Source organism: Bidens hawaiensis, unplaced genomic scaffold, assembly GCF_021521415.1.
Source record: "Bidens hawaiensis isolate Kalapana, Puna unplaced genomic scaffold, B.hawaiensis_p1.1 tig00030873_1, whole genome shotgun sequence".
Lineage (NCBI taxonomy): Eukaryota > Viridiplantae > Streptophyta > Magnoliopsida > Asterales > Asteraceae > Bidens > Bidens hawaiensis.
Genome location: NW_027495177.1, coordinates 38,183 through 50,737, shown reverse-complemented (window position 1 = coordinate 50,737; position 12,555 = coordinate 38,183).

The following is a 12,555-nucleotide window of genomic DNA, read 5'->3' as shown; positions in this document are numbered from 1 at the left end:
AATTTCATCATTTCCTTTGACAAGTAGATCAATGGTGCCATTTCTTTTCTCATCAGCAATATTATTTTCTTCTATTGCTTGTTTCTAAGCATTCTTTACTTCATCAATTAAATTGATTTGAAGTTCTAACCTTAAGGCTCACACTCTTTTAGGTTTCTCATGCTCTTTTATGCTTAATGCATCGACTACTATATTAGTCTTGCCTTCACGATATTGGATTTCACTATCATAGTCGCTAAGAATTTCCATCCAACGTCTTTGTCTCATGTTAAGCTCCTTATGCCCAAAAATATATTTTAAACTTTTATGACCTATGAATACTGTAAACTTACTACCATATAGATAGTGTCTCCAGATCTTTAGGGCAAAAATAATTGCTCTTAATTCTAAATCATGTGTTGTGTAATTCTCTTCATGCTTCTTTAGTTGTCTAGATGCGTAAGCAATAACTTTTTCACGTTGCATTAGTACACATCCCAATCCTGATTTAGAAGCATCACAAGAAACTGTGAAATCTTCAGTTCCTTCTGGTAGTGCAAATATTAGGGTGTTTGTTAACTTTTTCTTCAAAGTTACAAAAGCTTCTTCTTGCTTAGGTCCCCATTCAAACTTGACATTCTTACATGTTAACTTGGTTAACGGAACTGCTATTCGGGAAAAATTTTGAATGAAGCGTCTACAATGTCCCGCTAATCCTAAGAAACTTCGAATTTCTGTAGGAGTCTTAGGAATTTCCCATTTTGTAATAGCTTCTATTTTAGCAGGGTCCACGTGAATACCTTTATGGTTAACAAAGTGTCCTAGAAACTGAACTTCCTGTAACCAAAACTCACACTTTGAGAATTTAGCGTAAAGCTTCTCTCTTCTTAATAGTGTCAAAAGTGTATGAAGATGTTTGACATGATCTTCACTAGTTTTGGAATAAATAAGTATATCGTCTATAAAAACGATTACAAATTTATCCAAATATGGTTTACATATTCGATTCATCATATCCATAAATGCAGCTAGTGCATTGGTTAAACCAAATGGCATGACTGTAAACTCATAATGACCATATCTTGTCCTAAAAGTTGTTTTAGGAATATCTTCTTCTTGCACTTTTAATTGGTGGTATCCTGAGCGTAAATCAATTTTAAAGAAATATCGAGCTTCTTGGAGTTGATCAAATAATCATCAATTCTAGATAAGGGATACCGATTCTTAATTGTGACTTTATTCAATTCTCTATAATCGATATACATACGCATTGACCCATCTTTCTTTTTGACAAACAGTACCGGTGCTCCCTAGGGTGATGAGCTAGGTCGTATAAAACCTTTCTCTAACAATTCATCTAATTGCTTCTTTAATTCTAACATCTCGGTTGGCGCTAATCTATATGGTGCTTTAGCAACTGGCTCTATTCCTGGTATTATATGGATTCTGAATTCAACTTCACGATCAGGCGGTTGTCCGGGTAAATCTTCTGGAAAGACGTCAGTATATTCCGATACTACCAGAATTTCTTTTAGCTCTTTTCCTTTGGCGCTAACGATTACAGAAATCATATATGCTACGCCTTGTTTCCTTAGATAGCTTGCCACTTTCATTATTGATATGAACTTTCTAGGCTTGAGCATTTTATCTCCTTGAATGGTAATAATTTTTCCCGATTGGCGTGCGGACTTCAATAGAATTTGTATTACATAGGATTCGAGCATGATTGGCTGCTAACCAGTCCATCCCTAATATGACATCGAATCCAGCCAAATTCATGGGGAATAAATTTGCTTTAAACTTGTGGTCTAGTAAGTTTATGTTTTCTTCTTGAAGTACTTCATGAATATGAATAGAATTTCCTTCTGCCATTTCTACCATACAAACTTGATGAAGTTTGGTTAATGGCTGATTTAAGGCTTGGCAAAACTTTTTGTTTATAAAACTTTGATTTTCTTCGGAATCAAACAATACTTTAGCGTAAACGTTATTGATAAGGAACGTACCCGCAATGACGTCTGGAATCATTGTTGCTTCTTGTGCAGTTAGCTGAAAAGCTCGTGCATTCTTCTTAGGTCCATCTGCATTCTTTGCTTTGTTGTCAGGCACCTTTATCAGCTTTGGACATTCTGGACGAATGTGGCCAGGTTCTTCACAGTTATAGCAAACACGACTCTGTTTTCTTCTACATTCTTCATCCGTATGTCCAGCCATTTTGCAATAATTGCAATTCTTAGTTTTCTTAAAAACGCATTTCCCTGAATGCCTTTTTCTGCAAATTTTACAGAAAGGATGAGGATAAGATTGCCCTGTTCCTTTCTTCCGAAATTATTGGGTAATCTTCTGGGCTAGATCTTTCTTTTTGTTTTCTTCCTGAGTTCAGACTAATCCGTCTGTCATGGGTTCAATAGTCTGAGGCCTAGCTGACTTTACCAGATCGCGGATTTCACTTACTAATCCCCAAATATAACGAGAAATTAGTACTGATTCTGGCGAAGCCAAAGCCGGTACCATTCTCGCATATTCGAAGAATTTTGTCGTATACTCACGACACTTCACACCTTCCATCTTGTGGTTTAAGAACATAGTAGCAATATTTTCTCTTTCATGAGGAGGACATAATTTCATTTCTACTATTTCTTTAAATTCTTCCCAAGTCATAGTATAGACTATGTGACTTCCCTTTGACTGGAGGACTGTGTTCCACCATTCCATTGCTTCATTAATGAAGAGGTTAGAAGAATATATTATTTTATCTTCTTCAGCACATTTACTGATTCTTATTATAGCTTCTGTCTTTTCTAACCAGCGTAGTGCTGAAATAGGTCCTTCATTTCCAGAGAATTCAGTTGGTTTACAGGCTAAGAAATCCTTGTAAGTACAACCATAAACTTTTGACTTTTTGGGTAATGGGTTGCTATTTCCTCCATTCACGCTATGACTAGGCTTATTGTTAGACTTGCGTTTATTACTCTCGGTCTTATGCCTAATTATAGAAACGGGTTGCTTAATACCATCAGCAATTAAAGGAATTGTTTCAGTAATTTTAAGAGCTATCATATTTTCAATAGCATTCATATTAAGACGATTTTCTTCATTATGAATTTCATGATTATGCTCGTTTCCGTGATTGTGCTCATTTACGTGAATATGCTCATTTTCGTGATTGTGCTCATTTTCGTGATTGTGCTCATTTTCACGATTGTGCTCATTCGACATCTGAATTACATAAGAAAGAAATTAATAATATCGTAATCAAATAATAAGGTAAGCAAGATATTAATAACACATAAGTATAAAATAACATATAGGCACAAAATATGTCAAAATCGTCGATCTTTGTGACATTTACTCTTTATATATATATATATATATATATATATATATATATATGCATCACTATATTTTACATCTACACATTATACATATATGAGTCACTACACACCTTTCTTACATACATACATACACACTTTCTTTTATCAAAGAAATTACGATAATGAACATATAAATATTATATATATGGTTTATATGTATGGTTCTCGGTTGTAGTACTTCCAGGTTAAGTATCTATTAATTCTTCCCCGTAATGGCGAAGCTCAGCCGTCATTTCCGGTGTCATGTTGGGGTAGTTGGAGGTTTCAGCTTGGAATGATGCATATGGATTTGTCATCATCGTTTGATATTGCCAATCATTCGTCCACCATTATTCCAGCTGGGCTTGGTTGATAATTTCATCAGGGAGCAGTGTATTATTTGGGTCCTGGGATGGCATATTAGGGTTGCTGGAACATGCTGCACCTATATCGTTGAATATCAGTTGAAAGATTTCACATTCATCTAGGCATCTGCCAAGTCTCTCCTGCATTGGTATTGTTGACATGGGTGGTGGTAAAGTTGGTGGTGGTTCAATTGGTTGTGGTTGAGTTGGTTGTTCAGGTTGTGGTGGTGGTTGTATGGCTCAGGTTCTTCCTTTCTTATTTTTTCTCAACCCTCTTTGCCAGTCTTTAAGCCTTCTTCTTCTTTTGGGCTTGGGTTTTTCTATAGGTTGTTGTGCTTGAAAGACCATGAGTTCAGGTTATTGTTCACTAGCTTGTCCTTCTTCCATATCCGCAGTGTTAACGGATATGTTTTCGAAAGCTTCAACTAGCTCACTCATGCTGTTAAACAAAAATAATAAAACAACGAACTCTAAAAGAAAATAGTATTTATTTTCACGTGTGGTTAGAATCTTATCTGTATGGTTAACACATATGTTAATACATGTATTTCCTAACTCTTAATTTTAAGATTAGGTATTATTAAAATACCCATATTTCTTAAACCAGTGGCTCTGATACCACTTCAGCTGTCACAGCCCCCGACCCCTATATCCTGGGAGGGAAGCCGTGAACTTTGATTGGTGGTATCGGTGTTTATTAAATTATTTTGCAGCGGAATATTTCATCAGAACCGTAGTTAGGAAAAATTATCAGAGTTATAAAAACACCATGTTTATTTTTATTATAAACTGGGAATTTAATCCCTTTTGATATAAACATAAGTTTTATAGGGTTAAACCCTAATTTACAAAACACGTTTCTTTATTCTTGTGACAAACCACTTATTTAAGCTGGATGCCCGCAGGCATCATTCATTTGTCTCTAATAAGTCACCTGAAACATGTTTAAAATATTTGATCAGCAAGAAATACTGGTGAGTGCATTCATTTGTAAATGACACATTTTACAGTTGCAACATTAAAATGTTTTTACACCTGCCTGCTTACAAATTACCGAAAGGTACTTGTCACTCGACCGTATCTATGACTGTGGTCATATTACTTATTAGCTAACACTTGTCCAATAAGTAACGTGTAATAGCCCAGTAGGCAAGCCTTGTATACAAAACCCCATAATACCAGTAGTAACCATCCCATAAGTCTACAGAGACTTAATCATTGTAATGTATTTAAAATACTTTAAAAATATATTTGAAAACATTTAGACCATCTGCCATGAGTTTTATAGGTTTTGAAATCATCATGACAGTGTCGGAAAAACAGTAGTCTCACGCAAATGTGAGTGGTACAAAAACTCGAATGTCTCACCTAGCAAGTTTACTATTATTAACGCCTCTTGATATTAAGCACCTAGGATAAATACAATGTAGTATATCCATATTAGTATAAAACCAATAATCTTAACGATAATCACGAGAGTATAAACTTTACACGCACAATGTCTTACCTTAATAGGCAGAGCTTTCGGATTCGTGTATATTTCGTTCGATCGGATAGGATATCGTTACGATAACTAGGGTATTATACTCTTAATATATAATTATATGTGTGTGAATTCAGAGAGAAAAGAAAATTTTGTGCGAGATTGAATGTCCCGTTCTCAATCTATTTATATCTGATTTTAGACCCCATCGCGATACGCGATGGCCATAGGCAAAGGGCATCGCGTATCGCGAAGAATCTCATAGCTTTGCCTAGTCAGCCCTAGACCTTCTACGTGGTGCGCCACGTGGCAGGTTACGTGTCTCGTCCGCATAGGATTATTAAAAATCTTAATTTTCCACAAAAATACTAAGGCGGCCGAAGTGCAAAGTGCGTCATCAAAGCGCCACATTGCGCCCATCGCACTTCGCTCGAGCCTGTGCCCGTGCGCGTTCGGGTGCTTCGCACCCTCCGCTAGGACCACTGGGTGTGATATGTCTTATAAGAACATAAACATATGAGTTTTCTTTCTTATAAAGAGCTCACTAGTTGTGTAATTTAGCGATGTGAGACAAGGACTTACAATCTTATTTATATCATGGAGGAAGCTTCTCATTTTCTTTCTTCCACCAAGAAAAACTAACTAAGTTATGGACAAAGGACAACAATTAACGGAATTCTAAACTTAAAGGATAAAACGTATTAATTTTAAATATAAAGGACAATGAGTACAATTTAATATAAATATAAATAACAATTTATGTAATTTTGTCAAACATAAAAACTATATCTATATTATATTATTAAACATAAGTGATGGACGAAATAGTCATTTCACAATTAAAGGGTGAGGACATAAACGACATTTCATAATTGGGAAGAAAAAGTAATTTGCCATTACATTATTTCGTTATTCAAGCTTATCGTACAAGTATATTGATGTGTTGTAAAACACATTTACTTTCTGTATCATTTTTATCATGTTTTAATTACTTTTTAGTATAATTATTAAGTTTTATGATTTGTTTATGCTTAATATTACAAAGATGATTGTTTTCTTGTAGGTTATGAAGTTTGGTGGAAAAAAGAGTTAAAATTGAAGAGTTTAGGGGCTTAATTGTTCAACTTTCAAACTTACAAGTCAAGGCCCGACCCAAGCCCACATCTTAAAAGCCTTTTATGATATTATATTAAGTTAATAACAAGAGTTACCAGCCATAATTCCATCAAGAAACCCGAAATCAAGAACCCTAAAACCCTAACTATAGTTCCGATCGGAACTATTGCAGCCGGCAAAAAGAAGAAGAAAAAAAGGAAGAAAGAGGCGGCTGTTGGTGTCTTTGGCGGCTGGAGAGGAAGGAGAACATCATAGAGGATCTTGTGCAGCTGCTAGGCTTCTTATACATCCATTAATTCAGCCATAAACCTTAAGTAAAACACTCATAAACCTTACTTATTTTTCAAGAACCCTAACTTTGTTGATTTGGTCTTTTACTTTGAATTGTTTTGCAATTGATTGATTGTTTGTCTCTTGATTGATATTGTTTGGATCTTGAATGAATTTAATTATGTTTATGATGATGTTTATGATGTTTTTCTTGAGTATACATGGCTGTCCAAAATCAGTGAGTAGCTAAACTTGCTTGTTCTACCTAGGATAGATGATTGTTGAGTAGTTTAGACTTGTTTAATGGATTGTTAATGTTCAAGACTTGAATTATTGATGTAAAGTTTAACTAAACCATAAATTAGATTGTGTGTGATGGCTGTGTTTTATTTGTTATTACTTATAATCCTCTTGCATTAGTTAATTGAATTGGTTTTGATTAATTGATTATTTGTTAGACTCTTGACTTGGTGTTTCGGGTTTATTTGCGGGGTGTACAACCGTATGGATAAGTGGGTAATATAATCATCTAAAATCAGCTAAAATATACCTTCTTTAAGACCGAGAGGTGATAAGAAGTAATATTGTCTCGTTGCTTTTACTTGTTAGAATTAAGACCGCGCGAGAGCGGGTTTTTGTCTTGTCAAGTTTGAGTGTTTATGTGCAATTAGTTGGTTTAATTTGGGTTAAGTTAAATTGTTCCTCCATCCTTGGTGACATAGTATTTGTCTCCATTAGGATAGTGTGTCGATGAGACCGAGAGGAGAGTCGTCATTTGAACACATTAATAATTGTTTTCCCGGTTTATTCTTTAAAATCAACTAAAATAAGTTAGAGTTTGTTAGAGAGACCGAGAGGTAATTTGACTTTCTTAAACAAGTTTTAGTTGTGTCATCTTTTATAACTGGTGTCGTGAATATTTTCAATCCATTGTCTTGTTATTTCTGTCAACATGATTCATTCCTAGGTAGACGTTTTTGTCACTGCAGTCAAAGTTTTCAAGGTTTTGTTAAAAGTTTTCTTTCAGTTAAGTTAAGTAGTTAAATAAATTCTAAAATAAATTAATTAAATATTTTGGTGAGTCTTAGTCAGAGTTTAGTAATTATAAACGTTTTCACGTGTCTTCGAGTTCGATATCCGGACTTTCCTTATCTGTGCTATACGCGATCGGTACACTTACCGTTTGTGTGAACTAGGATAGATTGTTTGGTTTTTAAAGCTTAGTTGCGACTTGTGTTTAATATTTATGTATATATTTTCGCACATCATATATAGAACCTCATATTTAGTGTAATTACTCTTGTATCCTTTGGAAAGGCAAAAGGTTTTTTTAACTACTTTAAATGCATATATAAGATAGATAATAATGCACAATTAATTATTGTTGTTATTATATTAATATTATTATGACTATTATAAAATATGTTCCTTTTAATCTACGACGGCAACATTTATTTTGGCTCCCATTTGATGATTCAATTGCTATTCATTCAATTTCATATTAATATCAATTGCTATTAAACGGTTTAATCATTAATTGCTATTCAGTTGTGCTTCTCAAATCAATCTATATATTGAAAGTGGTGGATGGGGTTTATCATCTTCAATTGTGCTTCTCAAATCAATCATATGATGTTTTCCCTAAGCAAGGTATCGTTTTCGTTAACTCTTTCGATTCTATGATTATTATCCGCTTCGTTGATTTATGATTGATATGCCATTGGTTATAGCTTTAATTTCTTATTTGTTTTTCAGGTCATAATTTTAAATTTAAATTACTGGATTATAGGGCAGAAAAGTAATTTCAGTTAAAGGTCAAGGATAAAGATGACAATTCATAATAGGACAGAAAAAGTAATTTGTCATTACATTATTTTGTTATTCAAGCGTATCGTACAAGTTTATAAAGCCTCATATTTAATGTAGTTACTCTTATATCCTCAAAGGTATATATCATGATGCCATCAATTCAGGTTAATAAAGTGTCATCGGTTACTAAAATCTATTATTATTATTATTATTATTATTATTATTATTATTATTATTACTATTATTATTATTATCGCACCCCAATCTCCTCCTTTGATTAACTAAGTTTTAATTTATAGAGGTAGGGTGCCAAAAAGACCCAAATACCCTTAAGTACCACCCGCGGGTCATTGAGGAACCTCTCATATATCACCCGCGGGACATTCGGATCACCCGCATATCATGGGAAAGGAAGAACATCATCGTACCACGTGCTGAAGCATCCTGGCACCCTCAGAGGTCACCGCAGGACAGGAAATCTGTCCACCAAAATGATCAGAAGGCAATGCCAATGGGACAACTGTCAATAACTAACTACACTCTAGAATAACGTCCACGAGTGCTGCTTGAGGAGTACGTGACTTGCCCACCAATGAAAGGAGGACACCTGGCCAGTTTATTATAACCGTGCACATGGCCAGGGTGCAATTCGTCCTATCATTAGGTGACGCGTGTCCAGGTTGTTATACCCAAGCACATGGGACGTATAGCTCGACCTATCATAAGAAGACACGCGTCCAGGCAGTTATGAAGATCTTCTAGAAGAGGACAGCTGGCCCAATCACCTTCCTACATCCTTCGGCTATAAATACCTTGTCAATCTGCATGAGGTATTCATTCACTCACTGGTATTCTAACTCACGTATACTCTGACTACTCTTAGTCTATTTACTCCAGTACTTCTCTCTTTACGAACGTTACTGATTCTCAGGCCGAAGGGTGGTTACAGGAAGACCCCCCCCCCCCTCTTGTCCTTCCTGTAACGAGACTCACAGTGTCTGTTTTGCATGTTCTAGTCATTGGATTTTGGGAAGTTGTGCTTATACTTTGCTAGTAGTTATCGTATTTTACCCTGAGGACTCATTGGATCCAGGACCCATACCAGAGGATCGGATCCGTGTTTCTTCATTGGCGCCATCCGTTTTGGTGTTAGAACTGCACAATTTTTTTTTGTTGGTTTTTCGGTTCGTTTAAAGTATGAGTAAACTTCTTGAGGGGCCGACGGGAACTCCTGTACAAACACCACGTGTCGATAATACAGAAGTACCTGAAGGTTTTGCTTCCAGTATTTTTGCACGTGGCTTAGCTTCGGGTTCACGTGCCACCGGTACAACGCCGGAAGGTCGTACCCTTGAGCGTGTTGTTGCACCAGCCGGACCAACTCCCACTGATTTGGGACGTGTTACGGCTCCGGAGGGTTCCAATTTGGCAGGTCAAGGACGAATTACGAGAGAGACTCGCCATACTAGATCAGTTTTTGGATCTGGAAGGTGATTCCGGAGATTCTGAACTAGCGAGATCTCATCGTCATGAGTCCAGATCTAGAGGACTATTGTCTCCGGATGAATGGCTCCGCTTGCAACAGGAAAGTTTGGTGGCTGAATACGAACGCAGGGTACGTAATGAACGTTATCATGCCCGTACTTTGACTTATGAAGAGCCTCCTCAGAGATCTCTTTCTCCTTCTCCAACGGTGAGAGGAAGTCAAATTCGTTACAGCCAACAAAATGACCAAGAGTTCATTGAACCACGAAGGCTACGCCCTCGTCCTCGCATAGACATGCGGATGCCTTCCTATTTGGACGAATATGACAGTTATGACTCAAACTATCGCCCGGAAGATAGCTTCTATATGGGTAATAGCAGGATGAATTCAAGGGCAAGAATCAGTCGTCCGCGTTACGTCGTCTGCCATACCGAATATCACAGCAATGCTGAGGAAGATTTCACCAAGCCATACCGTCCCGCAGCCGTTGCCAAAAAGTCGAAATTTATAGTTAGTATTGCGATGGCACCCTTTCCTGTCAATGCTAAGATACCTACAACAGTAGGTAGATACAATGGCATGACTAATCCAAGTGATCATCTGCAGAACTTTGTGGCGGTAGGCGAAGTGAGCGGATGGACGCTCCCTTATTGGTGTCATATGTTCGCATTGACACTAACAAGGGCAGCAAGGGAGTGGTTCGAAAAACTCTCTGACGGTCAAATCTCTAGTTGGGATGATCCGGTGAAGAAGTTCTCACAACAGTTCAGCCAACAAAAGAAACATACGCGTGACCAATAAGAAATTCTGGATGTTATCCGCCGGGATAATGAGTCCATAGAAGATTTCATCACCAGGTTCAATGACGAAAGCCTGAACATTGGCGGGATAAGCAGATACATGCTCCGCAGTGCTTTTTGCAAAAACGTCAAGTGTTACGAATTGATCTACACACTCACTGGCCGGGATGGAATGCCAAAAGAGTGGGATGATCTTATGACCGCAGCGAAGTTATTTGCCAATACTGAAAAAACATTGGGAAACAACAGTTCAAGACAAAAATTCAAAGTTGAGTTTCAAACTCCACGACCCAATAAACAGGCAAAGGGACCAATCTGGTCAAAACTTCAGCCAAATATAGAGGCATCAAAACCATTTGATGCAAGATCTCTCATCGGCAACAAGAACAAGGCAGGACCAGCAAGTCGAGGTCCTAACAAATGGACTCCTCTTTCAAAAACTCCCACCGAGATTCTCACCACTGAGAATGTAAATTTTCGAAAGCCACAACCGCTCACAAAGAGATCGTTTCTTGACAATAAAAAGCATTGTTCGTTCCATAATGACATTGGCCATTTTACAAACGAGTGCAATGCTTTAAGAAGTGAAATTGAAGCGGCTGTGAAGTCCAGTAAGCTAGGACACCGGGTGAAAGATGGAAAGTCGGGAACTGGTAAAGCTCCCATGCGGACAACCAGGGCCCATCCAAAAAACAAGTCAAGGACTTGAATGTCCATATGATCCAAGGCGGACAAAAGACGGGAGGAAAGAGAAGAGAATGTGACGAAGAGGAGTGGTAAAATGAACCAGTAATATTTCCACGAGTGAAGGGCGGACCCAATAACAAGAACCCCCTGATCATTACCGCCATCTTCGGTCATTACCATTCTCAATATGTGTTCTTTGACACTGGGAGTACATCGGATATCATGTATGAACAATGCTTTGAAAAACTTGATGATGAGGACAAAGAAAGATTGAAACCCATCCATGCTCCAGTTTCGGGGTTTGGAGGAGAAATAATGCATCCGCGAGGGGTGATTTCTTTCCGAGTCACCCTAAGCGATGGAACTCATTCAAGGACCGAGGAAGTCGAATTCCTAGTTCTACCTGCAACATTGAAACATGACATCATCCTCGGACGAGAAGCCATTGGTGACTTCAATGCTCATCCGTCAACTGCTCACTGTGCGGTAGGAGTTCCAACACCCACCGGTATGGCAATAATTCATGTCAATCGACATTACTTTGCAACTGAGAGTTCAAAGCCCAACAAGATTCCAAAACAGGCTCAACGAACTAAGCCTGAAAAGTGGGTTTTGAACAAGAAGTTTCCCGATCAAACTGTAACGATTGGACCTGCTATTTCCGAGATAGTAAGGACCTTTCTGAAACAGTTGTTGTCAGAAAATATTGATGTCTTCGCATGGCAGCCAGCGGACATGACTGGTGTCCCGCGGAACATTGCGGAACACAGGCTGAGGGTAAACCCTATGTTTACTCCAATTGTTCAAAAACAGCGTAAGATGGGTCCGGAACAAACAAAAGCAATGAATGAGCAGGTTCAGGACCTCTTACAGGCTGGAATCATCCGACCAATTCAGTATCAAACATGGGTCGCCAATCCGGTTATAGTTCCCAAAAGCAACGGGACGTGGCGGATGTGCATAGATTTCAATGATCTTAATAAGGCGTGTCCCAAGGATTGCTATCCTTTTCCTGAAATAGATCTCAAAGTTGATGGTGTGGCACCATTCAAGTTCAAATGTTTTCTGGATGCCTACAAAGGCTATCATCAGATCCACATGGCTGCGGGCGATGAAGACAAAACAGCATTTCGCACCGATCAAGGCACATTTTGTTACAAAATGATGCCTTTCGGATTGAAGAATGCGGGTGCCACATATCAACGGT